The following is an 11895-nucleotide window of genomic DNA, read 5'->3' on the forward strand; positions in this document are numbered from 1 at the left end:
TGAGATTTTGGCGACGTAACACAAGCACAATAGTTTAATGTATAATACAATTTAGGTTTTCTTGATTTATTTAAAATGGGATAAAAAATTTGAGAATTTTTAAAATGAAATTTAAGGGGAAAAGTGTTCTGTTTGTTTTTTTCAGGTTCTCAATGTGTCTTACAAGAGTTTTTAAACATCTGCTTAAGAATTGGCTGCCATCTAAAGCTTTGCTAAATGATCGCTTACCTACATGTCTAAAGGTTTTTATACCTGTTAGGAATGTCAATTTCCAGTGCATTTTCTTTCTCTGGCTAGTTCATACTGAAAGCCCATTAAGTAATTTTTCCAGTTATTAAACAAGTATTTTAAATTACTATAGCGATTTGAGGAAGATTATGTTACACTCTACATATTCCTGCATATTTGGTATCTTTCTAAGATCTCAGACTTTCTCTCAGGAATTAGAAGAAATGTTGCACCAAGGTATTTGCTTATTTGTATATGAAACTGTATGCAAAATGGAAAGGTCAACAGTATGACAGTTTTGAAATTAGTCAAGAAGTTTTATTGCCAGCTATACTGGGAAAGAAAAATTAATTCGGTCAACTGTTAGATCTAGGCTTCTGGTTTTATAAATTGGAAACTGCCCTTCTGAAATATTGGTGTGGTTTCCCAATGTCTTTCATATGATCTAAATTTAGGGTTCTACTCTAAAGGAAATAGTTCCATGAACATCTCTGAATTGATTTGTGCTCATGTTGGGAAGCCTGGCTGTGAGTGTTAAAATTGAAAATAGGGATTACCCTGACTTTGGTAAATCAACCTTGATTTTGTAAATTGCCACTCGGTAGGTTAAGTTATATTGTTGTTTCCAAGTTGTTTATCTCAGGCAATAAATTTAGTACTTATAACCCCCTGGCAATGGGCAAGGAGACACCTGATTGGTGGTGTTGCTCTTGTATCAGTCAGGGGCAAAGCAGATGTACAGTCCTTAGTTCATCCTAGCTTGATGCCTGTGTCGGTGGCCAGAGCTATTTCATGCCTGAGGCACATAAAAAAATTTTTTTAGTACTTATGACTTGTATAACATCTATTTTCTTTTTGCAATAGGATATCTGATCATGGCTTGTCTGACCACCACCTTCATCTCCCATCTTACTCCCTTTAAGCTTCCCTGGTTAAAAGACCCTTTTACTTAGTAACTTGAATTATAACCTAGTTTTAAACTGTTAGCAGAAGAATTTATTGAATAACAAAATTCCTTCAAACCTCAGACAAGATTGTTCTTAGCAAGTAAGAAGAGATTATGACCTTGAAGTAAAGTGACATAACCATAAACAGGTAAATAGTTAAATATCAGGAGAAAAGTTCACAGTTTAAAACAACTATAGGAGAGATGTCACAATATTTCAGTTGGTTTACTAATGAATTTTCACAGGTGATAGGGGTATATGAATGAGTAGATGAAGTTTAAGGTTACTTTAAGCTAGAATGGTCATAAAAAGCCTTACAAAAGAATTTGTTAGTTGGAGAAGGATGTGGAATGGGGGAGGGAGGTTGGGATTAAGATGTCAGGCAGACAAGCATGAATCACAATCCAGCAGCCTGTTGATTGATGGAAAAGATGCAGGCTGAAGCTTGGAAAAGGAGTAAAATGGTTGGATCAACAAAAAACGGAATCCTGAGGATAAGCCAGTTTGCGGAGGGCACGGAGTGAGGATGCATAACCAGTTGAATCATGTTGGTAAAAAGTAACAGTATTAATAATAGGAATCATTTATCAAATACCCCCTTCAGGCCAACATTCTGCCAAGTTCTATTACACATTGTCTCATGTCTCACCACAGACCATAATCTGATAGCTAGTAAGTGATAGAACCAGAATTCTCACCAGGCCTTTATTGTCACTGTACGGTCACAGTTCGCTCCTCTGCGGGCTGGGATGGGATTGAAGCTCTAAACTTAAGCATATGGACAATAGATTTCAAGCTACAGAGTGTGTCAACATTCATAGTTCTTGGGAGACATACAGGCCCTCGACTGCAATCCCAGACATTCTGGGATTTGTTAGGGCCAGCATGGCCCAGGAGTCTGTTCTTTCACAAGCTCCCCAGGTAAATTCTGCTGTAATCTATGGTCAGTGGCCGCATGTTGAGCAACACTGGCCCACAGAGTGGAGTGCTGAAGTATGTACATATTTAAGACATGGGAAGGGAACATGGTGCTGGGAAAGAGGCCCTGCTAGAAGAGCCAGAATAGTGTTCTGTCTCTGAAGCTGAAACGAGGCACTTCCAGATGATGAATTAAAGCTGTTGCAGAGACAAGCAGAATGAAACGACAAATGCCATGGAATTTATCACTAAGAGTGTCACTTAAATAACAGTTTTATAGTCATATAATTATTTCTCCAAGGAATTCAATCTTGCTTAGTATTTAATTTTGCCTTATAACAGTCTGTGAAGAAGGGCCACTGTTTAGTTTATGATATGCTAAAGGGATACCGGAAAAGTTTGTGACTTGGCTAAGGGGTACAAAGCCAGGACCTGATTGAGATATCCTTGAGTTTGCAGATGTTAATCTAAAAAGAACGTGACTATAGTCTAACTTAAAATTGCAGGTGATTCTAGGATTGCATGTGTATGTACACATGTAAGTTATTTTCCATGAATGAACATCACCTGTCAACTACCTTCTAACTAGGTTACCAATAGGGTCGAGACAGTAGAATCATAGGTAAAGTTGAGTGTATCTTTGACTTGTAAATAGTTTAAAGAGTTCCTATTTTGAATTAGGCATACTGGGTTGTCATCAATTAATGTAGCTAATTCTTCAAATATTTAATTACCCATTTTATAGCAGGCATTATTCTAGATCTTGGGGGAGTATATTGGTAAAGAAAACAGGCAAGTTTCTCTTTTCTCATTGAACTTACTTTCTGATGGAAGAAGGGAGATAGTAAACCATGTTAGAGCCTTGTTGCCAAGGACAAAAGGTTTGGATTTTAGTCTAAGGCAGGGGTGGGCAAACTTTCTGACTCGAGGGCCACAATGGATTCTTAAACTGGACCGGAGGGCCGGAACAAAAGCATGGATGGAGTGTTTGTGTTAACTAATATAAATTCAAAGTAAACATCATTACATAAAAGGGTATGGTCTTTTTTTTCAATAGTTTTATTCATTTCAAACGGGCCAGATCCGGCCGGCCGTAGTTTGCCCATGGCTGGTCTAAGGGCTGAGTGCAATGGAAAGTTATTGGAGGTTTTAGCAGGAGTGATGTGATTTGATCAAGATTTGACTACCTGTCTAGGAAAGTAAGACAAATTTCCTTATATTATTCCCAAGATCGAGAATAGTGCCTGACATATAATAGGTGCCCAAATATTTGAAGAATTCATTAACTACCTACACAAATTGAAGATAAATCAGTATAGGTAATTCAAAATAGGAACTCCTTCAAACATTTACAAGTCAAAGATAATATTTCCTTCAGAGATAAATTAGCATTTCAGATTTTCTGTAAGACTGTTCTTCAGAGGTCCGCAGTGGCCCATATTTAAATACCATAATAGAGATTTTATTTCTTCAGGTTCATAATTGTTGGCCACCTCGAGGTTTCAGAGCCATCTTTCTTCTCGTACCTCATTTTCTCATCATGTTATTTCTTACTCTCTGCTTTCATCAGACTCATGACAGTTTCAGCCGTAGGCATATGTAGTCATCATATGTAATTTCTGCTATAACACACGGACCATGCTTTCTATATTTCTTAACTTGTCATTTCTCCAGCGGTATCAAACCAAACTTCCTTACTAACAGTCAGTTTAGAGGGTCTTCCTGTAGAATGGCTGTCATCCTATGCAAACCAAATACATGCTCATGCAATTTTTAAGTGCTGAATTGGTATCTGACCTTTTTTCCAGATGACCAACAGATTTCCCTTTACCCAGGAAAAGGACTTCATACATTTATGTTCAGAGTAGAACTGTGATCACAGGCAAAATTAAGACTTTGAGGTGCTATATACATACATATTTTAAGGCGTCTTGGGAAAATTGATGTCCCATAGAATTTTTATTTCAGCAAATAGAAACTGGAATAGTTTTCAGTTTTGCTCTCAAGATAAGCATCTAGTGTGTGTTTATTCCTTATATACAGAAACACTTCAATAAACTCGGTACCTTAATTAGAATTGTTCTGAGTTCTATGTAGCAGAGGTCTTAAACCTGGCTCCACATTAGAGTCAACTTTTTAATACCAATGGCTGGGACAGTTGCTCAGAGCTTCATAAAAATTGATCCAGCCCTGGCTGGTTTGGCTTAGTGGATAGAGCGGCGGACTGTGGCCTGCGGACTGAAGGGTCCCAGGTTCGATTCCAGTCAAGGGCACATGCCTGTGTTGCGGGCTCGGTCCCCAGTGGGGGGTGTGCAGGAGGCAGCCGATCAATAATTCTCTCTCCTCATTGATGTTTCTATCTCTCTCCCTCTCCCTTCCTCTCTGAAATAAATAAAATAAAATGGAAAAAAAAATTGATCTAGGTCAAGTGGGACTCTGCCAAGTTCCCAGTATGTGTTTTGTTTTCAGTGCCCCAGGTGACTTCTATGTAGCCAGGGTTGAAAACCACTGCTCCAGAAACAAATCTTAAACATACAGGTTCAGTACAGCAGGTATATTGCTGAGTCTTTTACAATCCTTGCTATTAAGAGTGTGGTCCGGCAGCATGAGCATCACTTGGAAGTTTGTTAGAAATTCAGAATTGCAGAGCCTCACCCCAAACCTGTTGAATGGACCCAGAACCCCAGGCGATTAGTATGTACTTGAAAGTTTGAGAAGCACGGCTTAAGATGTAGATACAGAAATATTCTGTGTAATAAAAATAGATGATTAGACTCATCGCTTGTGAGTAAGATTCTCAGATTTGTGCATTAGTCACTGACATTTACTTTAAAGAATTTAAAAAAGATTTTTCAACAAGAAAAGTAGGCACAGAAGTGTTCTTAGTGAGCTTCTGGCAACCAGAGACCAGCGGTCTCTGCCACCAAGACAGGGAAGGGGTTACTATTGCCTCCTACATGGTTCTTGGTTTTTTTATGTTTATGTCTCTTTTCTTTCCTATTGTGTTCTAGTCCACGCTTTTCATTATGAGATAGAACATGTTACTTTTTATAGATACAGATGAGGTTATTTGAGCCTCTGATGATAGGTGTCCCCTAGTTTAGAAAATTTGGTTGAGGTATGCTTAGAGCTTTCGTGGGAGATGGATATGGACAGGACTAAGGAGTGGTTCCTGATGACCTTTCTGTTTTAATTTTAATATAGTAACTTCATAAGTGAACTGATTTTTCTCACATAGCAGTAAGAATCAAAAATCTAAATTCAGTTCATCTTAAAGTTCACAATAACAAATAATATAACATGTTAAAATTCATATATGCTAACAGGAGTGGTCCAGTATGAATGTTCAAAGAATAAATTGCAACATATCAATTTAGACACAGGAATGATATTTTTAATGTGTTCGTTTTTACGGTTAAAGATACTGAAATACATTTGCCAAGCAACCATGTCGATATCAAATGAAACACTGCAGCTAGAGTATTCTCACATCCCACAGTTTTAAAATTGACGTATGTGTTTTATAGAGATTTTTTTTTGTCAAGCACAGCACTGTCAGCATCTCTAGAAACCTTTTCTAGGGTTTATTTGTGACTTGGAGATTTCTCCTGAGACCCGAGAGGTTCGTTTTTAGTGGAGACTTACCTATTTCTCCTGAGAAATCTCATTTGTGAAATTTACCCTCTGCAGTGTTATAATCTCACTGAAAATTCATTCTACAAAAGGAATGAATTCATCTGAACTTTAAAGTTTGGTGTTTGAAAATACTTCTGTGATACATGAGTGGGTTTTGCTTTAATGTGTTGGTTTAAAGGTATTTTGAACCTTCAAAGACACTTTTGCTTCTGTGTGCTACTTGTTAAGTTTAGAGATATCTGAGGGTCTAATATAATTTTTTAAAATACATATGGTATTGGATCTACCTCCTCTACTTTAAGAGCGTTTCTAAGTATAGTAATTGCTTAAATGTCTTTTTTTCCTCCTGGGTTTCTTTTTAGGAACTACTGAGAATCAAAAACCTATAGCCGACTTTGGGATATGGCTTTATTATTCAGCAACTAAAAGATGAGTTCTAATTGGCAGACTTCTGGCATTGGCACTTGTCCTCCTGTTTCTATAGAAACGGTTGGAAGTCAGAGCTGTACAAGGGAAAGGGTAAGTTTCTTTTAAACTCCATATTTATAAACCCATATCTTATTAACTGTGGCATGGTGTCAGTTTTCACATAAAGATATCCATCAAGGAACTAGAGCTTAAATATGAACTACTCATTTTCACTTGAGTGGAAACTGACATCAAGTCATTAAATATCAGGAGGGTTTAAATATGGATTTATTTTTCTCATGACTCTGATTTTAAGTTTCTTGAAGCAGTTAACTCAGTATAATTTGCATGTTTAGTTATTTCTAACTTAGGGGGTCATAAAATTGATTTTTATCCTTTTAGATCTAATTCTGTTGTACTTTTCAGTAAGTGAACATTGGAATATAAAAATGTACAGAGGACATTTTAAAGGTCTGCATGAATTATAAGTCTTTTCTTTGGAACAGACTTATTTTTTAATATATTTTTATTGATTTCAGAGAGTAAGGAAGAGAGAGAGAGAGAAACATCAATGATGAGAGAAAATTGATTGGCTGCCTTTTGCACGCCTCCCAGTGGGGATCGAGCCTGCAACCCGGGAATGTGCCCTTGACCGGTATCGCACCTGGAACTCTCAGTCCGCAGGCCGAAGCTCTATCCACTGAGCAAACCGGCTAGGGCCAAAGTCTGATTCTTTACACTATATAACAAGTACTGTACTACTGACCAGTTTTTTAGCCTCTCTCTCTCTTATCCAAGCAGGAAGGGGTCATCTGCTGGGCATAAACATTTGTTCTCATTCAGGCAGACACCCATTATTCGTAGAATCTGAGACGGCTGCCAATTGGTGAGTCATCTTACTGCTGTGGCTTCAGAGGGCTGTGCGCATAGCTGGGGCATGTAGGCTTGAAATTGTTTAATCGAGTGTGAAAATTCTGATCTACAGGTTGGTGTATATAAATGATTTACACTAAACTGACTAGTTTTGAGATATTGGAAGATAGTATTAGCTCATGTCCTTTAAAACATACTCTCTCATTTCCTCGATCCCGACATGCTACTCTCAAGTACACTGGGATTGTTACAGACTTCTCTTTTCCCTGCTAAATGAGCATTCATGTTGGGTGACACAAACCACAGAATGGGACATTTTGGCTTTATTTCAACTCAAATAGTCAGTTATGTAAAAATAGCATAAGAAGTGAAAGTTGGAAGTTTTTCAATAGGGAAAGTGAATTCACTTTTTAAAATTTCACTTCATAAGTCAATGCCTGAAAATAGATTCTCACCAAGAAATGTACACCTCTCTTCCTTAGCTACTGTGTAGCCTATTCGTTTCTCTTTGCTCATTGTGGCTTGAATGAGGCAAAAATAGAATTGAATTTATGATTTTTGAAGGGAAGGTGACTAGAAAAAAAATTAGTTTTTGTCTGTATGCTGTCAAGTATCTAGAAGGGGTTCTTTGATCCTTAGTGTCAGGGTGGCTAACTCATCCTGGTTTTAAAACTGGAAGTCAGAGTTCCAGGAGCTCCCTCATCATCAGCCAAACCCAGACCTTAGTCACCCGATCTTAGTTTATTCTCTGCATCCCTGAAAAGGCCTCTCGAAGTGTTATTGATCATTTTGGAGATTTCACAGTATACTAGCTTCCATCAGAATGTACCAGAGATTAGGTTCTTTTTTAGAAATTATTGTCATATTTGTTTCAATAATACTAAGTAATGCCAGCTTACCTCTTATAGAAATGAGACATACATTTTAAACTGATTTATTTAAAAGTGGATTCCAAGGACTTTCATTATTTTTTTATTTGTATATGTTAAGACCATCTATATATATAAAAGACTGATATGCAAAGTGTCCCCTTGGGAGTTCGACCGGGAGTTCGATTGTTCACTATGACTTGCGCTGACCATCGGGGGTGGTGCGGAACATGGTGGGTGACCAGTGGCAGGGTACTGAGGGAAGGAGGAGGTGAGAAGGCAGGGGGAGGAGAGGAGGCGGGGAACCTGATCGGCCCTGATCGCCAGCTAGGCCTAGGGACCCTACCTTGCATGAAGTTCATGCATCAGGCCTCTAGTAAGTGATAAATGTGAAGACAACTGGGTAGGTATTTGTGGCAAATGTAGCCAAGTGAGGCAAATAGGAGTCAGAAAGCCTCATATAAGTTAGTTCTGGCTTAAGAAATGGTTAGGGGTAGAAATATTAATCATGCTATGTTAACCACAATTGTTGTGTTCTGATTATAGAAAGTACATTCTAACCTGGCTGAGTGTTGTACCTGCCTGGGGACTTGGGAGTTAACCTGGAATGGGTCCATCCTCCTTATCTGAGAAGTGCCTTTTATCATGGAAAGAGGTGCCTGCCCTTTGCAACCCTTGCCCACATTGCCTGTGACCAGTAACCATTATATCCATTCTTACTCCTTTTGCCTACTTCCCCATGCAATCTTTGTCCTTCTACCCAATATAAGCAGCTGGTTTATGGGGCGGAGGGTAGAGTAGATTCTTGTGAATGACCTGCTGCTCTCCCACACTGCCAGCATTATTGGGATAAATGCTGATAAATGATTCAACTCTATTTCTGCTTAATTGGCTCAAATAGTGACAGGCAGCAGGACCCATTGGTCGTCCATTTCAAAACTACCCAAGGTTTTTAAAAAATATTGAGCTTTTGGTTTTATATTGAGGTAGGAGAGAAACCACTGTCCATGTTTTGTATTGTGTCTCTCTTTAAAACAGTTAAAATACAATATTAATAGACTGTTCTTTCTCCTATGGAAACAGCCGATTTTACCGTTATGCACGTTTATTCAATTTTTTTTTAATGGTGCCATTCAGATTTAGGCATTCATTTTCTTTTCTTAAATATATTTTTATTGATTTCAGAGAGGAAGGGAGAGGGAGAGAGAGATAGAAACATTAATGATGAGAGAGAATCATTGAACGGCTGCCTCCTGCACGCCCCCAAACAGGGATCGAGCCCACAACCCAGGCATGTGCCCCTGACTGGAATCGAACCTGGGACCCTTCAGTCTGCAGGCTGACGCTCTATCCACTGAGCTAAACCGGCCAGGGCAAGGAGCTAACTTTTTGCAAACATAGCATCATATTAATATGCTGTTAACGTAAAAAACCATGGAAACCTGTAAATAATTTTTGTGAGTTTATTTAAGCCAAACTGTCGACAAATGCTGGGAAGCAGAACCTCAATGAATTGAGATAATGCTCCGGAGAATGGCCAGTTACATCTGTATTTATACTTTGCAATCAAAGGGAAGGGACTTAGGTGAGTTACAAGAAATTCATTGGTGATAGACTAGAGAGGCAGGAGAGAGCAAGTAGGGGAACCCCTGGGATTGGATAAAAAGTAAAATGATAGACACATACTTAGGTGGGTGCAGGAACAATGAACATGATGATGAAGGAATTTGTGGTATCTGTCCTGGGGCCCAGCATATTAGGTTGTGCTTCTGTTGTAATGTATCCCGCAAATCACAGAAGGAAGCTTTAAGAAGTCAAATTAAAGAGTCACATTTATTGCAATCTGGGACTATGAGGGGTCATTCCCAAATCTCATAGTAACAAGATGGTCAAAAAACCAGGTTTATATAGGCAAAAATTACAAAGGTATTGATTACATCCCAGGGTTTGGAATGAGGAACCTGGTTCGAAAAACAGTTTACAGAAGCAGAATTAAGCATGTTAATTACAGTTTTGGGTCTCCGGATCACTGAGTTGTTAGAAACACATTATCTAGAGCCCTCGGGTCTCAAGACCACTGAGTTGTCAGGAATTCATTATCTAGAGCCATCGAGGCAATTTAGGATAATTGTGCTGTCCTGGTTCCCAGGTACAGAAGAATGTGCTTTCTAAAACCAGTAAGATAACAATCAATGGGATAGTCATTCAATCGAATGGGATGATGTATACTATTCAGAAAATCAAAATAACTTTTCTATTGTTAAGCCAAACAGCAGGGTTAGAGTTAAACTACAGTTTCTACCTGAGATGGTTGCTACCATACTTCACTTCAAGGGGTCCAGAAAAAGGGAAGTTACAAGTTACCCAGACATTTCAAAGGGTGTGTTATCATAGATGCACAAAGACAGATCGGCTCAGTGAAGGTAAAGGTTGACCTTGTCAGTGAAGATACCGGCCTAGGATGTAACTGCCCACCATCACTGCTTTTAGTTACAGTTTAATTTCAGACCATCCTCTGTGGTTACTTTAGGTCTGAGTTTGCAAGACTGCCATGCAGGCCTCCCCTGAGTTTATTAGGTTAGCATGTGGCCCCTTTCATCCACAATGCCTAGATTGTTTGAAAAGATCACAAAATTACCACTAGTCCACGTCAGTATAATTGTTGCTTTTGTTGAATTTTAAACTAGAGAATCATTAAAGAACAAAAACCAAGGGCCATGATCTAACGAGCACTGGTTTCAGAATTGGCTCTGTCCAGGACTTTATGCAAATGACTTGGTTTTCATTTGTTTTTGTTCCTTATTTATAACATAGAAATAACGATACATTTCCAGCTTCCTCACAGGATTGACATGATGATGAGGTGATAGGTGGGAAAGAACTTAAATTTAAAAGTACTGTAAAGTATAGGTTAGTATTAGAAATAGTATTTAATGACCTACCAGTATATAGAAAATTCTTTAACAGTGATGGTATGGCATTGAGCCAGTTAAGCAGAGACTGGGTTGAATCATATATGAGCGTTTACTGCTGGCAGTATGGGAGAACAAGTAGGTCATCAACAAAAATCTGCTCTGCAAACCCCCATAAGCCAGCTGCTTATATAGGGCAGGACAAGGATTACATGGGGAAGTAGGGGCCACAGGCATGGGGAAGTAGCAGGCTAGGGTGGGACTCCATTGTTGGGGCAACAAGGTTATTAATCTTCCCACCACAATAGGCCGACAATAGGCCGATCCCAATGAGAATGGTTCCAAGGTTGACTCCCAGGCCCTGGGGGCATACAGCTCCCAGCCAGGTCAGAATGCCCTTTCTTTAACCAACACAAGGCAATCATGGTTAACAGAGTAAGGTTAATATTTCCCATAACCATAGCTAGTCCCTAGTATTCTATTTTTGCCCCTAACAATTTGAGTTAGAACAAATTTATTAAAAGATAACTGATTTCGATTAAATTAGCTTCATAAACTCACAGTAATGCCCAGAAGCCAGGGTGATCTAGAGAGGAAAGAAAGTGAAACCGGACAAGAAATGGGTACGGGCTGCCTGTCTCTACTTGAGCCAGTTAAGCAGAGCAGCGTTGAATCATATATGAGTGTTTATTCCAATACTGCTGGCAGCATGGGAGAGCAGCAGGTCATGCATGAAATTCTGCTCTGCCCTCCCCCTCCCCCCCCCCCATGAACCAGCTGCTTATATTGTGTAGAAGGACAAAGATTACATGGCAAAGTAGGTAAGAGGAATAAGAATGTATGCAAAAGGAATACATGGGTATTACAGGCATGGGGAAGTAGGCAAAAGGAATCAGAATGGGTAAAATGGTTACCGATTACAGGCAATGCTGGAGGTTGCAAAGGCCATTGTTTCAGCAACAAGACTGTTAACCTTTCCACGAGGCCAGGAAGTTCTTGGATAAGGATAAGGAGAATGGACCGCATTGAAAGGTTAACTCCCAGGGCCCAGGGCATACAACTCCCAGCCAGATTAGAATGTGCTTTCTTTAATCAGAACAGAAC

The sequence above is a fragment of the Myotis nattereri genome (assembly GCF_964212035.1).
Source record: "Myotis nattereri genome assembly, chromosome: 18".
Lineage (NCBI taxonomy): Eukaryota > Metazoa > Chordata > Mammalia > Chiroptera > Vespertilionidae > Myotis > Myotis nattereri.